The 20,024-nt window shown below is 36.7% G+C and overlaps 1 protein-coding gene across 1 annotated transcript in view; it reads left to right on the plus strand.

The window, feature by feature from the left end:
* Positions 1-281: 281 nt before the first annotated feature.
* The window catches only part of LOC124269138 (beta-1,4-galactosyltransferase 4-like), an 87,847-nt gene continuing 68,104 nt past the window's right edge, over positions 282-20,024 (plus strand). The window contains exon 1 of the mRNA XM_046704158.1: positions 282-411. The gene's annotated coding sequence lies outside the window, so the exon portion shown is untranslated. The remainder of the gene's footprint in view (positions 412-20,024) is intronic.

The raw sequence follows: 20,024 nt of genomic DNA on the forward strand, positions 1-20,024 counted from the left end.
CAATGTGTTAAGCCCATTTCTGGTGTCCCCCGCCGTGATATGGCTGGAATATTGCTAAAAGCGGCGTAAAACTAAACTCAGTCAGTCAGTCAGTCAGTCGAATGTGAGATTCCGTCTGTCATTCATGAACAAGTGTTTATGAATAACTATCAAATAGGGATGACAGCTGATGTTCGCGAAACACCATCTGACCTAACCTCAATGCTTATCCAGTTACCTCTGACCTAACCTCAATAGATATCTAAAGAAGGGATTATCGGGAGTACAGTCCAGAGCGGTGACGCGCGTTGTATACTATGTGATATGTGGATGTCCCCGTCAACAGAGTCGCTTGTGTTCATTGTCCATCCATTGGGAGAGAACACCTAGCTACAGATGTGGACTATGACAGTTCGCCTCTTGAAGATGAAGGTGGGTGTTATTTCCAGGGTAATAGTGTGTGCTTGTAGATTCGACCGCTGTTCTGCACTACAGGTAGTGCTGTGTGTGTATGTGAAGATAACCTGGTGATGGCGGAGGTCGGCTGTACTTCCTGGCTTGACACCTCACCTCTAGATGAAGGAAGACGTACATACATATTGAATCACATGTATTGGAAGATACGGGATGAAAACGTGATTAAACGTGGTCCATATCGCAGTGTCCACTTTGTGTTCCTACCTGGCCGTATTTTAGGCTACATGGTGAGACATGTATTTTCACCTGGCAGTCTTGCATTTCCAGGGTCCCACAAGTATTCCGATATGACGATGTGTGTTTCTTCAGTGAGACGTGTGCTTAGACCCATATAGGAAAGTACTGTATCGTCATGTGTGTTCAGAACCGATAGCACGTGTAGTTTCTGATTTGAAAATAATCCATCACTGTCTGATGTGCACAAGAAACTTGATCACTGCGATCATTTGTTTGTTTATGCACAATGAAGTCATTTATCAACTATCGACGGTCAAGGTCGAAAACAGGATGAAGCTGTGTTCCACACATCGAATATTCACAGGCAAAGTATGAACTATATTTTATTATTTTGTATAAATGTTAAGGTATTTTCAATCAAGGGTTTGGAAAAGTATTATTCGGATTATTGTTGGTAAGACATGAAAATTATTCTTGTTCAATATGAAAATGTTGGAATTGCAGAAACAAATTGCATCTGATAGCTTTTGAGGAATATATAATCCACATTAAATCCTATTATAGGGCATGACATAGGTACACTGACGAGAGTCAACCGTGGGTTTGTGACAGTATACCTGGTGTAGGTGGCCTCTGAGTGGAGTTCATATTTTAAATGTGTAAAAACACATACTGTGAGTTCTAATCCGCATGTACATAGATTGGCGCCTGGGAGTGTGTTAGTGTTGTCAAGGGGGTACACATAGTCTGTCGTACAGACCCTCAAGCAAATATATCCAAGAAAGCCCACGCAAGTCTAGAAAATGTGGCAAGTCTAGATTTCCTCAGCTTCTGAAAATGAAGAAAGTCTCAGGGCTCCTTTTCATTATATTATATTTTTTTTACTATGAACTTTTTTCAGTAAAATATGTTCATTTCAGGGACTAGTTGTTAGCCTAGGATAGACACAGCATATCCGAACGTGGTGCTAGTTGTTGGCAAAGGGATAGACACAGCTTGCCAGAATGTGCTACTGGTTGTTGTCATGGTGATCTCGACACAGCTTGTCAGAATGTGCTACTGGTTGTTGCCAATGTAACAGACACAGTATATCAGAATGCTTCACTGCATGTGAGGGGACAGACAATACATGTCAGAATGTGTTACTGGTTGTTGTCAAGGGCAGAGACACATCATGTCCGAATGAGTTACTGGTTGTTGTCAAGGGGATAAACACAGCATGTCGAAATGTGTTACTAGTGTTGTGAAAGGGTCTGCCACAGCATGTCAAAATGTGTAACTGTTTGTTATCAAGGCTAGAGACAGAATGTTTGAGAGTTCTACTGGATGTTGTCAACGTGATAAACACAGCATGTAAGAGACTGTTATCAGTTGCTGTCAAGGGCAGAGACACAACATTTCAGTGACTGTTACTGGTTGCTGTCAAGGGGTAGAAACACGGCATGTCAGAATGTGTTACTCGTTGTTGTCATGGTGATCTCGACACAGTATGTCAGAATGTGTTACTGGTTGTTGTCATGGTGATCGACACAGCATGTCAGATTGTGTTACGTGTGTTGCCAAGGGTAACTTAGTTCATACCTTTTCAGAAAAAAAAACTGATTGAGAAACGTATAGATCAATTTGTCTCGACCCTTGTCGTCTGAAGTTTTTAACTCTTGCAAAGGCACTATATACATAATCCTGAACTCCAGTTGTATCCACTCATTCAGTTTCAAACATCATTTCACAGATTACGAGTAGAACTTGTCAGAAAGAATAATATATCGAAAGAACCTGCAGCCTATGCCAGAATAACTTCATTTATGATGAATACCGAGCACTTTGTGTTGTGAATGCTTCATATATTGACAAATTGTTGTCACAGACTTTCATGTTCACCCGAATACGTCAAACCGTGCTACTCTATTTAGAAATAAGAATAAATATGTACTTAGACAGTTAAGTAAACTTTCTTATCTCCTAACAGAAAGCTACCAATCCTCTACATGAGCAAATACTCACCTGCATCCTTTACACAATGTTTTTGAGTTAGTATGTACATAAATATGGTGACGCGTTGTCCTGTGCTCAAAGCTCAGGTCACAAATCGGTGAAGTTAAGCAGCGTAGAGTTCGGAGAGTCCTTGGATGGGTGACCGTGCTTGGCAGTTTCTAGGACTTGAGTCCTGCCCCCACAACGAAGCACATGTGACACACGTGGTCTCACCTTAGGCAAGTGAGTTTGTTCAAAATTGTCTCTGTTCACCCAGCAGGAAAACAGGTACCCGGTGGAAAAAAGTCATATGACTATACCCTTAGTCATATGACTTATAACCTGTAACAGGCTGCTTGGGTTATCCGGGGTAATAATTTGCTGTGCCTTGATTGTTAGCGCTATGAGCATACCTAGTGTGCAGTTTGGCGCTATATAAATGGACACATTATTATTTACGCAAAGCATGCCCTTGAGGTGTGGAGTTACTACGGCGCTCTACAAATGTCCATATTATTATTATTGTTATATAACGCAAAGTATCACAACTATGCCTGTGGATATCGTTACCTTAGTCTAGTAAAAAAGCCCGTGTCTGGGGACTAGTGCAACTCTATGCTCTAGTGCATGGAGTTTCTGACTGGAGACTGTCACCTTATTTTAGTGGATAGAGCTTCTGACTGGAGACCGTCACCTTAGTCTAGCGGACAGAGCTTCTGCCTGGAGACCGTCACCTTAGTCTAGTGGATAGAGCCAATGTCTGGGGACTGTCACCTTAGTCTAGTGGATAGAGCATCTGACTGGAGACCGTCACCTTAGTCTAGTGGACAGAGCTTTTGTCTGAAGACCGTCACCTTAGTCTAGAGGATAGAGCCCATGTCTGGGGACTGTCACCTTAGTCTAGTGGATAGAGCATCTGCCTGGAGACCGTCACCTTAGTCTAGTGGATAGATCTTCTGCCTGGAGACCCTCACCTTAGTCTAGTGGATAGAGCTTTTGTCTGAAGACAGTAGCCTTGGTCTAGTGGATAGAGCTTCTGTCTGGACACCGTCGGCTTGGTCTAGTGGATAGAGGTTGATTTGATTTAAACATATTTATTGAAGAGAATGGATTGGGTACAAGTTATGCCAACTTAGTGAAACCCTCTCCTATTTACAGTGCTTACATGTAAAAGTGATACAAACTATATGTTCAGGGATAGAAAGATACATACAAAAGGATATGTACAATACAATTAATACATGAATTATTTAGATCATAAATATTATATCCAATTACCGAACCTTTTGGAGTTTGATATATAGTATGACCAGAAATTATTGAACTTTTTAGGAATATAGCCCTGACCTAAATCCAATAGAAAATGTTTGTGGACTTATGAAGGAAGTGTCAATAAGAAAAATCTGACAAATATTGCTGAAATGAAAGAAAAGGTGGTCCGATATTGGGACAGCATGGACCACGACTTTCTAACTTCTTTGATCAGTAGTATGCCCCGCCGCATTGAAGCCTTCATTGCTGCCCATGGTGACTTGACAAAATACTAACTGTTCACCTGTCTTTGAATCTGGAGTTATGTTCTGCTAATATTCACATTTAATACGTGAGTAATGAGTGAAAATATAAAAATTTGTACAATCTTTAAATTCTCAATAATTTCTAGGTGGACTGTATATTTTTGAACCTCTGTAAAAAAATTGAATATTGTCACTGTACGGAAGATCTGCACTGCCATTTAATAGTACATCTAGGTTTGTCGGTGATAAAATGTTGCAAATTCTGCTAATATTTGAAACATTTCCTGTCTGATATTAGAATACAAAGAACATTCCATAAAATATTGATGAGAATTTTCACAGGTAAATTTACAATTACATTCGGGGTTCTCTATATGACCAATTCTATATAGATCACAATGTAATCTACTATTTGAATATTTTAGCTGGGTATGAATTACATTGAGTTTTCTATTAACAAATGAGAAATATCCTGGTGCTTTTGACTTACGCGAGCTTATATGCCATTTAAAACCTTTGAGGGAAACTGATTCTCTAATATATAAAGGGAGATTATTCCAAAGTTGTGAAGATGTTGGGAAAAATGATTGACTGTTGAGATTTGTGCGGGAATAAGACAGGGAAAGATCACGAATGATTCTAAGATTATAATTTGTCGTAGATTCAACTGTTTGAGGCATAAGATCACAAAGATAGGATGGAGCATTAAAGAATAAAGACAGTTTACGACATATTCTTTCTTTTAACAATTGCCCACCTGTTTCATACAGTAGAGTATCTCTAGTAGCATATTTTGGTAAACCAGTAACTATCCTGGCGGCCTCTACCGACCAGCCACCCCACAATTCACAAGCATATTCAAGATGTAGTCTTATAAATACAATATTTAGAGTGTTTCTGTTTAACATGAACTTGAATTTTCTCATTGATGAAACCATCAAGGACGTTGTTCTTACAATGTTATCAATATGTGTGTTCCATTTACAATCAGAAGAAAACGTTACTCCAAGATGTTTGGGATTTTTCCAAACGTACACACTGAGTTTCAAATTCTAAAGTTAGAATTGAAGTAATATTCTTAAGACTGAAAAGTATAGCTTCTGTTTTGTTGGGATTGTATGTCACAGGCAACGTTTTGCCCAGCACGATAAATATTGTAGGTTCATCTTGAGTGTCTCTTGCATAAGCCTGTGATTGATAGATGAAAATCCCATTGATGTGTCATCTGCTAACAAGCGTGCAGCACAATCTAGTTCGTCGGCAATATCATTAACATATACTATAAACAGAAAGGGGCCCAGGACTGATCCCTGGGGAACCCCAGCTGCAAGAGATTGGGATTTGATAATTAACCATTTCCAGTTGGTCTCCATGAAGTTTCGTATAGTTTCATTGTGGTTTCCATGAAAACTGAAACTGAAATTTGCACCATTTCCAGCTGGTTTCCATGTTTCTATTGTAGGTTTCAACCTGTTTTCCATGTTTTCGTTTATTGTAGGTTTCAACCTGGTTTCCATGTTTCCGTTTATTGTAGGTTTCAACCTGGTTTCCGTATTTTTGTATATTGTAGGTTTCAACCTGGTTTCCATGTTTTCGTTTGGTGTAGGTTTCAACCTGGTTTCAATGTTTTAGTTTGTTGTAGGTTTCAACCTGGTTTACATGTTTTAGTTTGGTGTAGGTTTCAACCTGGTTTACATGTTTTAGTTTGTTGTAGGTTTCAACCTGGTTTCCATGTTTTAGTTTGCTGTAGGTTTCAACCTAGTTTCCAAGTTATAACCTAGTTTCCATTAAAACTGAAACTACATTTTGCATCAGTATCTGGATGGTATCCATGTCGGGACTTTCCCCTCTCGTCCATGGAGGCTCCTGCTGGTGCTTAGTTTAGTGTTGTTTCCAACCTAATTCCCAGCTTATAACCTGGTTTCCATGAAACTAAATCTGTTGTGCCGGCCCCTTACCCGCTCCTCCAGAAAAGAGGTTGTGTTTCATGCAACACACATACCAAATCAGGTATTTGATACAACTGCACAATGGTAAAACCGTCAGGATGGCAAATACCAGAATGGAACATATGAAAGTCATGATAGGTATATTAACATTCAACAATTTGCTAATAAACAAATGATATTTGGAATGTTCACATTTATAAAAACTGAATTTTTAAAATGCATAAATAATTAAAAGCAATAAGGGAATATATAGCAGTGAGTGTGGGATGTTTTGTTAAACTTATTAATGTAGATGAATCCCTATTATTTGGTTTTCCAAGTTGAGAAATGTTAACTCTTTCTCCAAGAGAGGAAGAACGTTCTGCTTCTTCTTCTCGGGCCGGTCAATCGTTGTCAGGACCTTCCTCTTGCTTTCCAGCATCTGAAAGTTAGAAAACAATAAACAATCAGTACAAGCAAGCATTCGTCAACAATATTGCTAGCTAGAGAAAGGAAAACTGTCCAATGTTCCTTAAGCTTGAGGAAAAATAAACTGAAACCACTGTCCAATAAGCACGAAGTTCAATAAATTAAAACTGATCATTTGACCTTAAAAGTGACAAAAGTTTCAATCGCAGAAGAACATAATGAAATTTGTAAGAGTAGAGAGACAAGCGAGAGAAGGACGAATTTCCTTAGCTTGAGTTGGACATTTGATGACTGACATAAAAAGATTTTCTTTCACTAAATAATAGTTGTGACTTATAGAAAACATTGACATGCACACTAAATTCATACTGTCATTGCCTATTTTTCCGAGAAATTCTCATGTGAAAGCTATAACTTATTTTCTGAATGTTACATACTTTATGCTTTGATATTATATGTATAGAACTACGAATTATCCATTATTTTGAAAATAATTTTAAAAGATTTTTTTTCTTTTAAATAATATGGGGTCATTCTGGCAGACAAGAAAATTGAATGGGGCCATAGGCGAACCTCAATAACTAATATATCATACTGATATTGACAATACGTGTGCAGCTACTAACTAGTGGGGTGTTGTTAATAAATTGTTAAATGATGTGTGCAAGGTGAAATATGTCCAGACCAAACCAAATGAGTTAAAAACATAATGTACATTGGCGCTTTACTATGTACTATTTAAAACTCTTTAAGCTGCATATTTCTATGTATACATTGCACGTATTAAACAGTGTTTATTTTGAAAGTTCTTTTGATAGTCAGTGTACATTTCAAGAAATTACATTAACTTAATTTTTTTTAAATGAGGTTTTCCTTAAAATTTTAAGCTGTGTAAGATGAGAATTAGAATTTACTTACTTACACATCTGAATCTTTTGTTGTTCTTTGCGGACAAAGGCCTCTGCTTTCCCACTTCTTTGTCTTCTAGATGAACTGCTTCTGAAAGGAGATGTGTATAAGTGGAAAATATTTCCAGTTACTCAGTTTCAGTGAATGGAAACCAACTGGATTCCCCAATTACCCACTATACGGACGGTTTCTAGGTTTCAGGAAACCAAGTCATTTTTGTAGTGCTTTGAACCATCACAAAACACCATGCAATAGTCTTCACGTCTATCTACAGCTGAGCAAATATTGTTATGTAGTTCTAGTAACGGATGAGTCGTAGAATGGACTACTTGAAATCCGGATTGATATTTGTATAATAATCTATTGTCCAGAAAATAATTAGACACATGCTTCATGACATCTCTTTCAAAGATCTTTTCTAAACAACTGATAAACGAAATGGGTTTCTTTGATTAACCTTCTGATCACTTTCCAAAATGTGGTTTTGTTATCTCTGCTCATTTCAGATATAAATTAATCAAGATTCGAAAAATACTGTTCCTTTGTATAACACTTCATGTTATTAACTTATTTCGTTGTTTACGATATGCCACTTTATCCTCACATCTGTTAGTTCTTTTTGCCTTTTTTTCTCAACGTATTACGTTTTCTTGATTCACGTCGTATTTCCGAATTGTACGAAGGTTTGCCATTTGGTCTAATCGTTACCTATTTAGATGGAATACATTCCTTAATATACCTTCCTAGATGATCATAAAATACATCTGTTGCTTCATCAATAACATTAGTGTTTGTTATCAAACAATTCGAATCAGTAATGGTTATATATCTATTCAACAACATAAGTGTTTGCTATCAAACAATTCCAATCAGTAATGGTTATATACCTATTCAATAACATAAGTGTTTGCTATGAAACAATTCTAATCAGTAATGGTTATATACCTATTCAATAACATAAGTGTTTGCTATGAAACAATTCCAATCAGTAATGGTTATATACCTATTCAACAACATAAGTGTTTGCTATCAAACATTTCTAATCCGTAATGGTTATATACCTATTCAATAACATTAGTGTTTTCTATCAAACAATTCTAATCAGTATTGGTTATATATATATTCAATAACATTAGTGTTTTCTATCAAACAATTCTAACCATTAATGGTTATATATCTATTCAATAACATTAGTGTTTGCTATCAAACAATTCCAATCAGTAATGGTTATATATCTATTCAATAACATTAGTGTTTGCTATCAAACAATTCTAATCAGTATTGGTTATATATCTATTCAATAACTCATAGTGGCCTTTATCATAACACCATACATCTCTGGTATAACATAAAGTCATGGAGATAGCTGTGTTAATGGCAACCAAAGTGCCCCTGTGATCACTTATGTCACTACTGAAATCAATCACGCCACTGTTAAACACGTCAATATCGTTACTGATTAATAAGGGATGTAATAAAGATCTGCTTGTCCTACTTACACGTGTAGGGTCCTTAATAACATTATACAATGCCTTTCGGTTCCTGATCTCTCTTAAATGTGAAATTTTATCTGATAAAAGGTCTTCGTTCAGATCACCGACAAGTACAAATTTTGATGTAAAGTCAAATGAATGTTCAATTGAATTTTCTCTCTCCCAAAAGTCACGTCCATGCCTGTGGGTCTATAAGCTTCACAAAGCATGATCGATTTCTGAGGTAAATATATTTCTAACCAAATTGTTTCATCACTACTGTTTTCCAATTTAAAGCGTCTTTTAAAACTCAAATATTTTTCACATAGATCATGACACCTCCACCAAAAGCATTTCTATCTTTACGCAATGGTTTGTGAAACTATCCCCTGCAATATTTGTGTTACTGATAGAGTTATCTTAGTGCGTCTCAGTGAAACCAATAATTTGGTTTTCAGATAAGCATTCGTTCAGTGAGCTAGCTTGTGCCTCACGCTTCTCGTATTGAGGTGAAATATTTGTAAAGTCTTGTCTAATGATTGAGTTACATCATGCACAGGGCCAGGGTTCAACTCAACGTCACCAGAAAGCAAAAGTAACAATAGAAATAAAATCAGCGCGCTGGTGTTACCTAACGATGCTGTCACAAAAAATAGAGCACATAATAAAATGCCCGCCTTACACTCTAGGCTAAAGATACACAATGAGGAGCTGAAAAGTCTTTTGGAAAAAGCTAGTAGATTTATACGTGGGTTATTAGATTTTGAGCTTGCTCGATGTGTGGTTCCATGAAAAAGTCCGATAACAATTCTATGTTGGATTATATCATTACCCATTCTAATGAAAGTTTATACGATATCTATTTACTGACTTTGCTATAGTTGAACATCGTATAACATAGGGGGTGTTCAGGCAATGCAGATCTTCGAGAAACTAATGATGTAAGAATGGTAACTTGGCATAATAGGTTAGTTAACCGGTAGATATAGGACAAATATGATAGTAATATGTAATCACATGAGAAAAATGCAAACCTGCTTATAGCAAACAATATAGAAGATGGATGTTCACAACTGGGACAGCAACAAAAGAGAGGAACTATGACAAGTATGATACAATGTAGGTAATGTACAATATATATACAATGCAACAGGAATACGTACAATGCAAGTGGGGTACTCTAAATCAAAATCTATGTATCTGTTTTCTTGTGTCTGATATATTTATGTATCTGTGCCCTTGTGTCTGTTATATCTATGTATCTGTATCTATGTGTCTGTTATATCTGTGTCTGTTACATCTACGTGTCGGTATCCTGGTGTCTGTTATATCTATGCATCTGTATCCTTGTGTCTGTTATATCTATGTGTCTGTATCTATGTGTCTGTTATATCTATGCATCTGTACCCTTGTGTCTGTTATATTTTTGCATATGTATCCTTGTGTCTGTTATATCTATGCATCTGTATCCTTGTGTCTGTTATATCTATGCATATGTATCCTTGTGTCTGTTATATCTATGTATCTGTATCTATGTGTCTGTTATATCTATGTGTCTGTATCCTGGTGTCTGTTATATATATGTGTCTGTATCTATGTGTCTGTATCCTGGTGTCTGTTATATCTATGTATCTGTATCTATGTGTCTGTATTTATGTGTCTGTTATATCTATGCATCTGTACCCTTGTGTTCGTTATATTTTTGCATATGTATCCTTGTGTCTGTTATATCTATGTATCTGTATCTATGTGTCTGTTATATCTATGTGTCTGTATCCTGGTGTCTGTTATATCTATGTGCCTGTATCCTTGTGTCTGTTATATCTATGTGTCTGTATCCTTGTGATTGTTATATCTATATATCTGTATCTATGTGTCTGTTATATCGATGTGTCTGTATCCTGGTGTCTGTTACATCTATGTATCTGTATCCTTGTGTCTGTTATATGTATGTGACTGTATCTATGTGCCTGGTATATATATGTCTATTATCTGTATCTATGTGTCTGTTACATCTATGTGTCTGTATCCATGTGTCTGTATCATCTGGTGTGTCATTCTGTATACAAGTGCGATCAACATACCGTAAATGTGCCATCATATCTGTACAATCAACAGGAATATGTCTATAAATTATACTCAAATCCTATGTATCTGTTTCCTGGGTGTCTGTTACATCTATGTATCTGTATCTATGTGTCTGTATATCTATGTATTCTGTATCTAAGTGTCTGTTATATCTGCGTCTGTTACATCTACGTGTCTGTATCCTGGGTGTCTGTTATATCTATGCATCTGCTATCCTTGTGTCTGTATCTATATTGTCTGTATCTATCCTTATTGTTATATCTATGTGTCTGTATCCTCATGTCTACAACATCTATGTGTCTATGTACATCTATATACGCGTCTGTATCCTGGTACCGTTATATCTATGTATCTGTATCTAGTGCGGTCTGCATTTATGTGTCTGCTAGTATCCTGTGTGTCTGTTATATCTATGTGTCTGTATCCTTGTGATTGTTATATCTATATATCTGTATCTATGTGTCTGTTATATCGATGTGTCTGTATCCTGGTGTCTGTTACATCTATGTATCTGTATCCTTGTGTCTGTTATATGTATGTGACTGTATCTATGTGCCTGGTATATATATGTATCTGTATCTATGTGTCTGTTACATCTATGTGTCTGTATCCTGGTGTCTGTTACATCTATGTGTCTGTATCCATGTGTCTGTTATATCTATGTATATCTATGTATCTGTATCCTGGTGTCTGTTACATCTATGTATCTGTATCTATGTGTCTGTTATATCTATGTATCTGTATCCTGGTGTCTGTTACATCTATGTATCTGTATCTATGTGTCTGTTATATCTATGTGTCTGTATCTATGTATCTGTATCTATGTGTCTGTTACATCTATGTGTCTGTATCCTGGTGTCTGTTATATGTATGTGACTGTATCTATGTGTCTGTATCTATGTGTCTGTTACATCTATGTGTCTGTATCCTGGTGTCTGTTATATCTATGTATCTGTATCTATGTGTCTGTTACATCTATATATATGTATCTATGTGTCTGTTACATCTATGTGTCTGTATCCTGGTGTATGTTACATCTATATATCTGTGTCCTGGTGTCTGTTATATGTATGTTACTGTATCTATGTGTCTGTATCTATGTGTCTGTTACATCTATGTGTTTGTATCCTGGTGTCTGTTATATCTATGTATCTGTATCTATGTGTCTGTTATATCTATGTGTCTGTATCCTGGTGTCTGTTACATCTATGTGTCTGTATCATTGTATCTGTATCTATGTGTCTGTTACATCTATGTGTCTGCATCCTGGTGCCTGTTATATCTATGTGTCTGTATCTATGTATCTGTATGTATGTGTCTGTAACATCTATGTATCTGTATCCTGGTGTCTGTTACATCTATGTGTCTGTATCTATGTGTCTGTATCTATGTATCTGTATCTATGTGTCTGTTACATCTATGTGTCTTAATCTATGTGTCTGTTACATCTATGTATCTGTATCTATGTGTCTGTTACATCTATGTGTCTGTATCCTGGTGTATGTTACATCTATGTATCTGTATCTATGTGTCTGTTACATATATGTATCTGTATCTATGTGTCTGTTATATCTATGTGTCCGTATCTATGTGTCTGTTATATCTATGTGTCTGTATCTATGTGTCTGTTATATCTATGTGTCTGTATCCTGGTGTCTGTTACATCTATGTATCTGTATCTATGTGTCTGTTACATCTATGTGTCTGTTACATCTATGTATCTGTATCTGTGTGCCTGTTACATCTATGTATCTGTATTTCTGGTGTATTTTTTTCCGTTTTGTAATCTGTGCCTTGCGGTATTCAGTTCAGAGACTGGCGGCAGTGCGGGTCAGGGTGGGGTAAATGCGTAGACCACGTCATATTTTAACCAAGCGCCTCAGGGAACAGACTATAACTAGTACCCGTGCATTGTTCGAGTAGTGTCATGTATCATAGCAACGCTGATAGAGGCTCTTTTCGGGTATGTATTTGACAATCCGCCCACCATCGTTTGCAGTCATTATGTATTGGCATATCCTACCATGGACATGGCGGGTGAAGCACGAACATTAGAGAAAGTGGAACAATACTTTCAGACAGCGATAAGATTAAGAATATAAGGTACGAGATGTTACCCACTATAACGGGATGCAAGGAATGGTGTCGGGTTTCATCGGCTTGCTCTTCGCCAGCGACGACTGTCAACTATGTTTGTGATAGGTTGAACAGCTCGGTATCAGCAGACATACCGCTGCTCGAGATAGCATTCCTGAGCAAACACACCCGTGTTTGCCTAACCTTTCCCATAGCCATAAATGGAACTCAGCTGGTTTTCGAGTCACGTCAAGTACCAGTAAGTGACGACATGCCCGCGAGGTGCTCAATGAGTTAACGTTCACTTGCTTTGTATGTACCTTATAATGGTATTTCCAAACACACAATACATTAAGATAAGTGCCCGATATACACATAAATACAACAGCAGACATTAAATATGGCATTGAACTAATTTCCTTCATTTTCAAAAATATATGAGAAAAATATAAGCTTACATCTCTATGAGAATCGCCAATAATTACATATATCCCCAGTTCGGTTTTTCTAATGCTGTGATTCTGAACAATGACTGGAAGCGAAGTGCCGAATGTTCAGCCTAGTTGCAGGGGTCAGTGTCGAAGCGTTAGCGCAGCAGACCCGGGAACCAGGCTGAGGATTCGGCACTTCACTGCTGGACGACACAACATATATTAATTACTATAGAAAAATCCGAGAACGGGTGGTTAGAATTTTTCATAGTATTTTCATCGACACTATGGCAAAGTATACGCCACCAGAACAACGCCAATCATTACCTTTAGTGTACGAAAACATTATTTAAGCAGTCTCGAGACATTGAAGTGGTCGTTACATGGCGACAATGGAAACAATGACACAAACCCCATTTTGAGCACCAACATGTGCGTTTATATTTCGTGTCAGCATGGATCTGAATGACCACATTATTTGAACATAGTTAGCATCTTTATTTTAACAAATTCTACGAAATTCTACGAAAATATGGCCGATTATTGTCCGCATCTTCCATCGTTACATGGTAGGTTTAGCGGATATATGTTTCGTTACATGGTAGGTTTAGCGGATATATGTTTCGTTACGTGGTAGGTTTAGCGGATATATGTTTCGTTACATGGTAGGTTTAGCGGATATATGTTTCCATCGACTGTCAAAGCGTTTAGATAAGTGTTAATGATGTTATTGACATGGTTTGTCATTCTGATATTTAGACTCTGCATATTTGTTAATATGAAAAGCCATTTATTATCTATTTTGTTCTAATGCATAATGAGGAAATAATTGATAAAGTTCAATCCATCGTTTTTTAACTGTGGATGTGCCTGTACAATTGTCGACTCTCAGTGATATAACACAAAAAATATATTCCTTATCTTGAGTTATTTTGGCACATATCATTTGTAAAATAATTGAACAGATCCATCCATGTGCATACTTTTTCACAGAATATTGTCACATGAAATGTCTGATTCCGTTTGCAAAGCAACATTGAAAAGTTATCATGCCAATATTATTCAGAAATGTTTATGATTATAATAAAGAGGGTGAATCAATAATCTGTATACAAACATACACACCAATACACTGCTCAATGCAATGAATTTTGACATAATATTTTACAAAACTGAATATATAGAAATACATGTTATGATCAGTTTGTTAACACATTACCATAGTAGTCGATCACTTTATTACATTGGTCTGGAAGTGCTTAGTAGGTCCATAAACCCTTGACTTTATTACATTTGTAAAACTGGCAAATATTAATATTAGTAGTCAAATCACTTTATTACATTGGTCTCGATAGTAGTAGTCAATCACTATTTATTACATTGGTCTCGCATTTGTCTCACTTAGTAGTCAATCACTTTATTACATTGGTCTCGCTTAGTAGTCGATCACTTTATTACATTTGTCTCGCTTAGTAGTCGATCACTTTATTACATTGGTCTCGCTTAGTAGTCGATCACTTTATTACATTGGTCTCGCTTAGTAGTCAATCACGTTATTACAGTGAACTCGCTTAGTAGTTGATGACTTTATTACATTGGTATCGCTTAGTAGTCAATCACTTTATTACATTTTTCTCGCATAGTAGTCGATCACTTTATTACATTGGCCTCGCTTAGTAGTCGATCACTTTATTACATTTGTCTCGCTTAGTAGTCGATCACTTTATTACATTGGTCTCGCTTAGTAGTCGATCACTTTATTACATTGGTCTCGCATAGTAATCGATCACTTTATTACATTAGCCTCGCTTAGTAGTCGATCACATTATTACATTGGTCTCACTCAGTAGTCAATCACTTTATTACTTTGGTCTTGCTTAGTAGTCGATCACTTTATTACATTTGTCTCGCTTAGTAGTTGATCACTTTATTACTTTGGTCTCGCTTAGTAGTCGATCACGTTTTTACATTTGTCTCGCTGAGTAGTCAATCACTTTATTACTTTGGTCTCGCTTAGTAGTCGATCACGTTTTTACATTTGTCTCGCTGAGTAGTCAATCACTTTATGACATTGGTCTCGCATAGTAGTTGATCACATTATTATATTTGTCTCGCTTAGTAGTCGATCACTTTATTACATTTGTCTTGCTTAGTAGTGGAACACTTTAATACATTTGTATGGCTTAGTAGTTGATTACTTTCTTACATTGGTATCGCTTAGTAGTCGATCACGTTCTTACATTTGTCTCGCTTAGTAGTCGATCACGTTATCACATTGGCCTCGCTTAGTAATTGATCATGATATTTCAATGGTCGCGCTTAGTAGTCGATCACGTTAATACATTGGCCTCACTAAGTAGTCGATCACATCATGACGTTTGTCTCGCTTAGTAGTCAGTCATGATATTTCACTGGTCTTGCTTAGTATTCGATCACTTTATTACATTCGTCTCACTTAGTAGTCACTCGCTTTATTATATTGGCCACGCTTACTAGTCGATCACTTTATTACTTTGGTCTCGCTTAGTAGTCACTCGCTTTATTATATTGGTCACGCTTAGTAGTCACTCACTGTATCACATTGGTCTTGCTTAATAGTCTATCACGTTATTACATTGGCCTCGCTTAGTAGTCGATCACATCATGACATATGTCTCGCTTAGTAGTTGATCATGATATTTCATTGGTCGCGCTTAGTAGTCGATCACGTTATTACATTCGACTCGCTTAGAAGTCGATAAGTTTACTATATTGGTCTCGCTTAGTATTTGATCACTTTATTACATTCGTCTCACTTAGTAGTCACTCGCTTTATTATATTGGTCAGGCTTACTAGTCGATCCCGTTATTACATTGGTCTCACTTAGTAGTCCATCAGGTTTTTACATTGGTCTTGCTTAGTAGTCGATCACTTTATTACATTTGTCTTGCTTAGTAGTGGAACACTTTAATACATTTGTATGGCTTAGTAGTTGATTACTTTCTTACATTGGTATCGCTTAGTAGTCGATCACGTTCTTACATTTGTCTCGTTTAGTAGTCAATCACTTTATTACATTGGTCTCGCTTAGTAGTCGATAACTTTGTTACATTGGTCTGGCTTAGTAGTCGATCACTCCATTACATTTGTCTCGCTTAGTAGTCGATCACTTTATTACATTGGTCTCGCTTAGTAGTCGATCACTTTATTACATAGGTCTCGCATAGTAATCGATCACTTTATTACATTAGCCTCGCTTAGTATTCGATCACGTTATTACATTGGTCTCACTTAGTAGTCAATCAGGTTCTCACATTGGTCTTGCTTAGTAGTCGATCACTTTATTACATTTGTCTCGCTTAGTAGTCGATCACTTTATTACATTGGTCTCGCTTAGTAGTCGATCACTTTATTACATTGGTCTCGCATAGTAATCGATCACTTTATTACATTGGCCTCGCTTAGTAGTCGATCACATCATGACATATGTCTCGCTTAGTAGTTGATCATGATATTTCATTGGTCGGCGCTTAGTAGTCGATCACGTTATTACATTCGACTCGCTTAGAAGTCGATAAGTTTACTATATTGGTCTCGCTTAGTATTCAATCACTTTATTACATTCGTCTCACTTAGTAGTCACTCGCTTTATTATATTGGTCAGGCTTACTAGTCGATCCCGTTATTACATTGGTCTCACTTAGTAGTCCATCAGGTTTTTACATTGGTCTTGCTTAGTAGTCGATCACTTTATTACATTTGTCTTGCTTAGTAGTGGAACACTTTAATACATTTGTATGGCTTAGTAGTTGATTACTTTCTTACATTGGTATCGCTTAGTAGTCGATCACGTTCTTACATTTGTCTCGCTTAGTAGTCAATCACTTTATTACATTGGTCTCGCTTAGTAGTCGATAACTTTGTTACATTGGTCTGGCTTAGTAGTCGATCACTCCATTACATTTGTCTCGCTTAGTAGTCGATCACTTTATTACATTGGTCTCGCTTAGTAGTCAATCACGTTATTACAGTGAACTCGCTTAGTAGTTGATGACTTTATTACATTGGTATCGCTTAGTAGTCAATCACTTTATTACATTCGATCACTTTAGTCGATCACTTTATTACATTGGTCTCGCTTAGTAGTCGATCACTTTATTTACTTTATTACATTGGTCTCGCTTAGTAGTCGATCACTTTATTACATTGGTCTCACTTAGTAGTCAATCACTTTATTACATTGGTCTTGCTTAGTAGTCGATCATCATTATTACATTGGTCTCACTCAGTAGTCAATCACTTTATTACTTTGGTCTTGCTTAGTAGTCGATCACTTTATTACATTTGTCTCGCTTAGTAGTTGATCACTTTATTACTTTGGTCTCGCTTAGTAGTCGATCACGTTTTTACATTTGTCTCGCTGAGTAGTCAATCACTTTATTACTTTGGTCTCGCTTAGTAGTCGATCACGTTTTTACATTTGTCTCGCTGAGTAGTCAATCACTTTATGACATTGGTCTCGCATAGTAGTTGATCACATTATTATATTTGTCTCGCTTAGTAGTCGATTACATTATTACATTTGTCTCGCTTAGTAGTCGATCACGTTATCACATTGGCCTCGCTTAGTAATTGATCATGATATTTCATTGGTCGCGCTTAGTAGTCGATCACGTTATTACATTCGACTCGCTTAGAAGTCGATAAGTTTACTATATTGGTCTCGCTTAGTATTCGATCACTTTATTACATTCGTCTCACTTAGTAGTCACTCGCTTTGTTATATTGGTCAGGCTTACTAGTCGATCCCGTTATTACATTGGTCTCACTTAGTAGTCCATCAGGTTTTTTACATTGGTCTTGCTTAGTAGTCGATCACTTTATTACATTTGTCTTGCTTAGTAGTGGAACACTTTAATACATTTGTATGGCTTAGTAGTTGATTACTTTCTTACATTGGTATCGCTTAGTAGTCGATCACGTTCTTACATTTGTCTCGCTTAGTAGTCAATCACTTTATTACATTGGTCTCGCTTAGTAGTCGATAACTTTGTTACATTGGTCTGGCTTAGTAGTCGATCACTCCATTACATTTGTCTCGCTTAGTAGTCGATCACTTTATTACATTGATCTCGCCTAGTAGTCAATCACGTTTTTACATTTGTCTCACTTAGTAGTCGATCACTGTATTACATTGATCTCGTTAGTAGTCACTCACTTTATTACATTGGTCTTGCTTGGTAGTCAATCACATTATTACATTTGTCTCGTTAAGTAGTCGATCACGTTTTTACATTTGTCTCACTTAGTAGTCAATCACATTATTACATTTGTCTCGCTGAGTAGTCGATCACTTTATTACATTGGTCTCTAATAGTAGTCGATCACTTTATTACATTTGTCTTTCTTAGTAGTCGATCATATTATTATATTTGTCTCGCTTAGCAGTCACTCACTTTATTCCATTGGTCTTGCTTAGAAGTCGATCACTTTATTACATTGGTCTCGCTTTGTAGTTGATCACGTTATTACATTGGCCTCGCTTAGTATTCGATCACTTTATTACATTAGTCTCGCTTAGTAGTCGATCACGTTAATACATTGCCCTCGCTTAGTAGTCGATCACATCATGACATTTGTCAGGCTTAGTAGTTGATCATGATACTTCATTGGTCGCGCTTAGTATTCGATCACTTTATTACTTTGCTCTCGCTAAGTAGTCACTCGCTTTATTATATTGGTCACGCTTAGTAGTCGATCACTTTATTACATTGGCCTCGCTTACTAGTCGATCACTTTATTACATTTGTCTCCCTTAATAGTCGATCACTTTATTCCATTGGTCTCGCTTAATAGACAATCACTTTATTACTTTGGTCTCGCTTAGTAGTCACTTGCTTTATTATATTGGTCACGCTTAGTAGTCGATCACTTTATTACATTGGCCTTGCTTACTAGTCGATCACTTTATTATATTGGTCACGCTTACTAGTCGATCACTTTATTACTTTGGTCTCACTTAGAAGTCACTCACTGTATTACATTGGTCTCGCTTAAAAGTCGATCACGTTATTCCATTGGTCTCGCTTAGTAGTCACTCACTATATTACATTGGTCTCGCTTAGTAGTCAATCACTTTATTACATTTGTCTTGCTTAGTAGTCGATCACTTTATTATATTGGTCTCGCTTAGTAGTCGATCACTTCATTACATTTGTCTCACTTAATAGTCACTCGCTTTATTATATTGCTCACGCTTAGTAGTCTATCACTGAATTACATTGGTCACGCTTAGTAGTCGATCACTTCATTACATTTTTCTCGCTTAGTAGTCAATCACTTTATTACATTTGTCTTGCTTAGTAGTCGATCACTTTATTTTATTGGTCTCGCTTAGTAGTCGATCACTTTATTACATTTGTCTCGCTTAATAGTCACTCGCTTTATTATATTGGTCACGCTTAGTAGTCGATCACTTTATTACATTGGTCTCGCATAGTAGTCGACCACTTTATTACATTGTTCTTGCTTAGTAGACACTCACTTTATTACATTGTTGCTAATCTGTTAGACTGCTACACAACAAA

This window comes from Haliotis rubra, unplaced genomic scaffold, assembly GCF_003918875.1.
Source record: "Haliotis rubra isolate DU_JTF1 unplaced genomic scaffold, ASM391887v1 Scf1422, whole genome shotgun sequence".
In the NCBI taxonomy this organism is placed as follows: Eukaryota; Metazoa; Mollusca; class Gastropoda; order Lepetellida; family Haliotidae; genus Haliotis; species Haliotis rubra.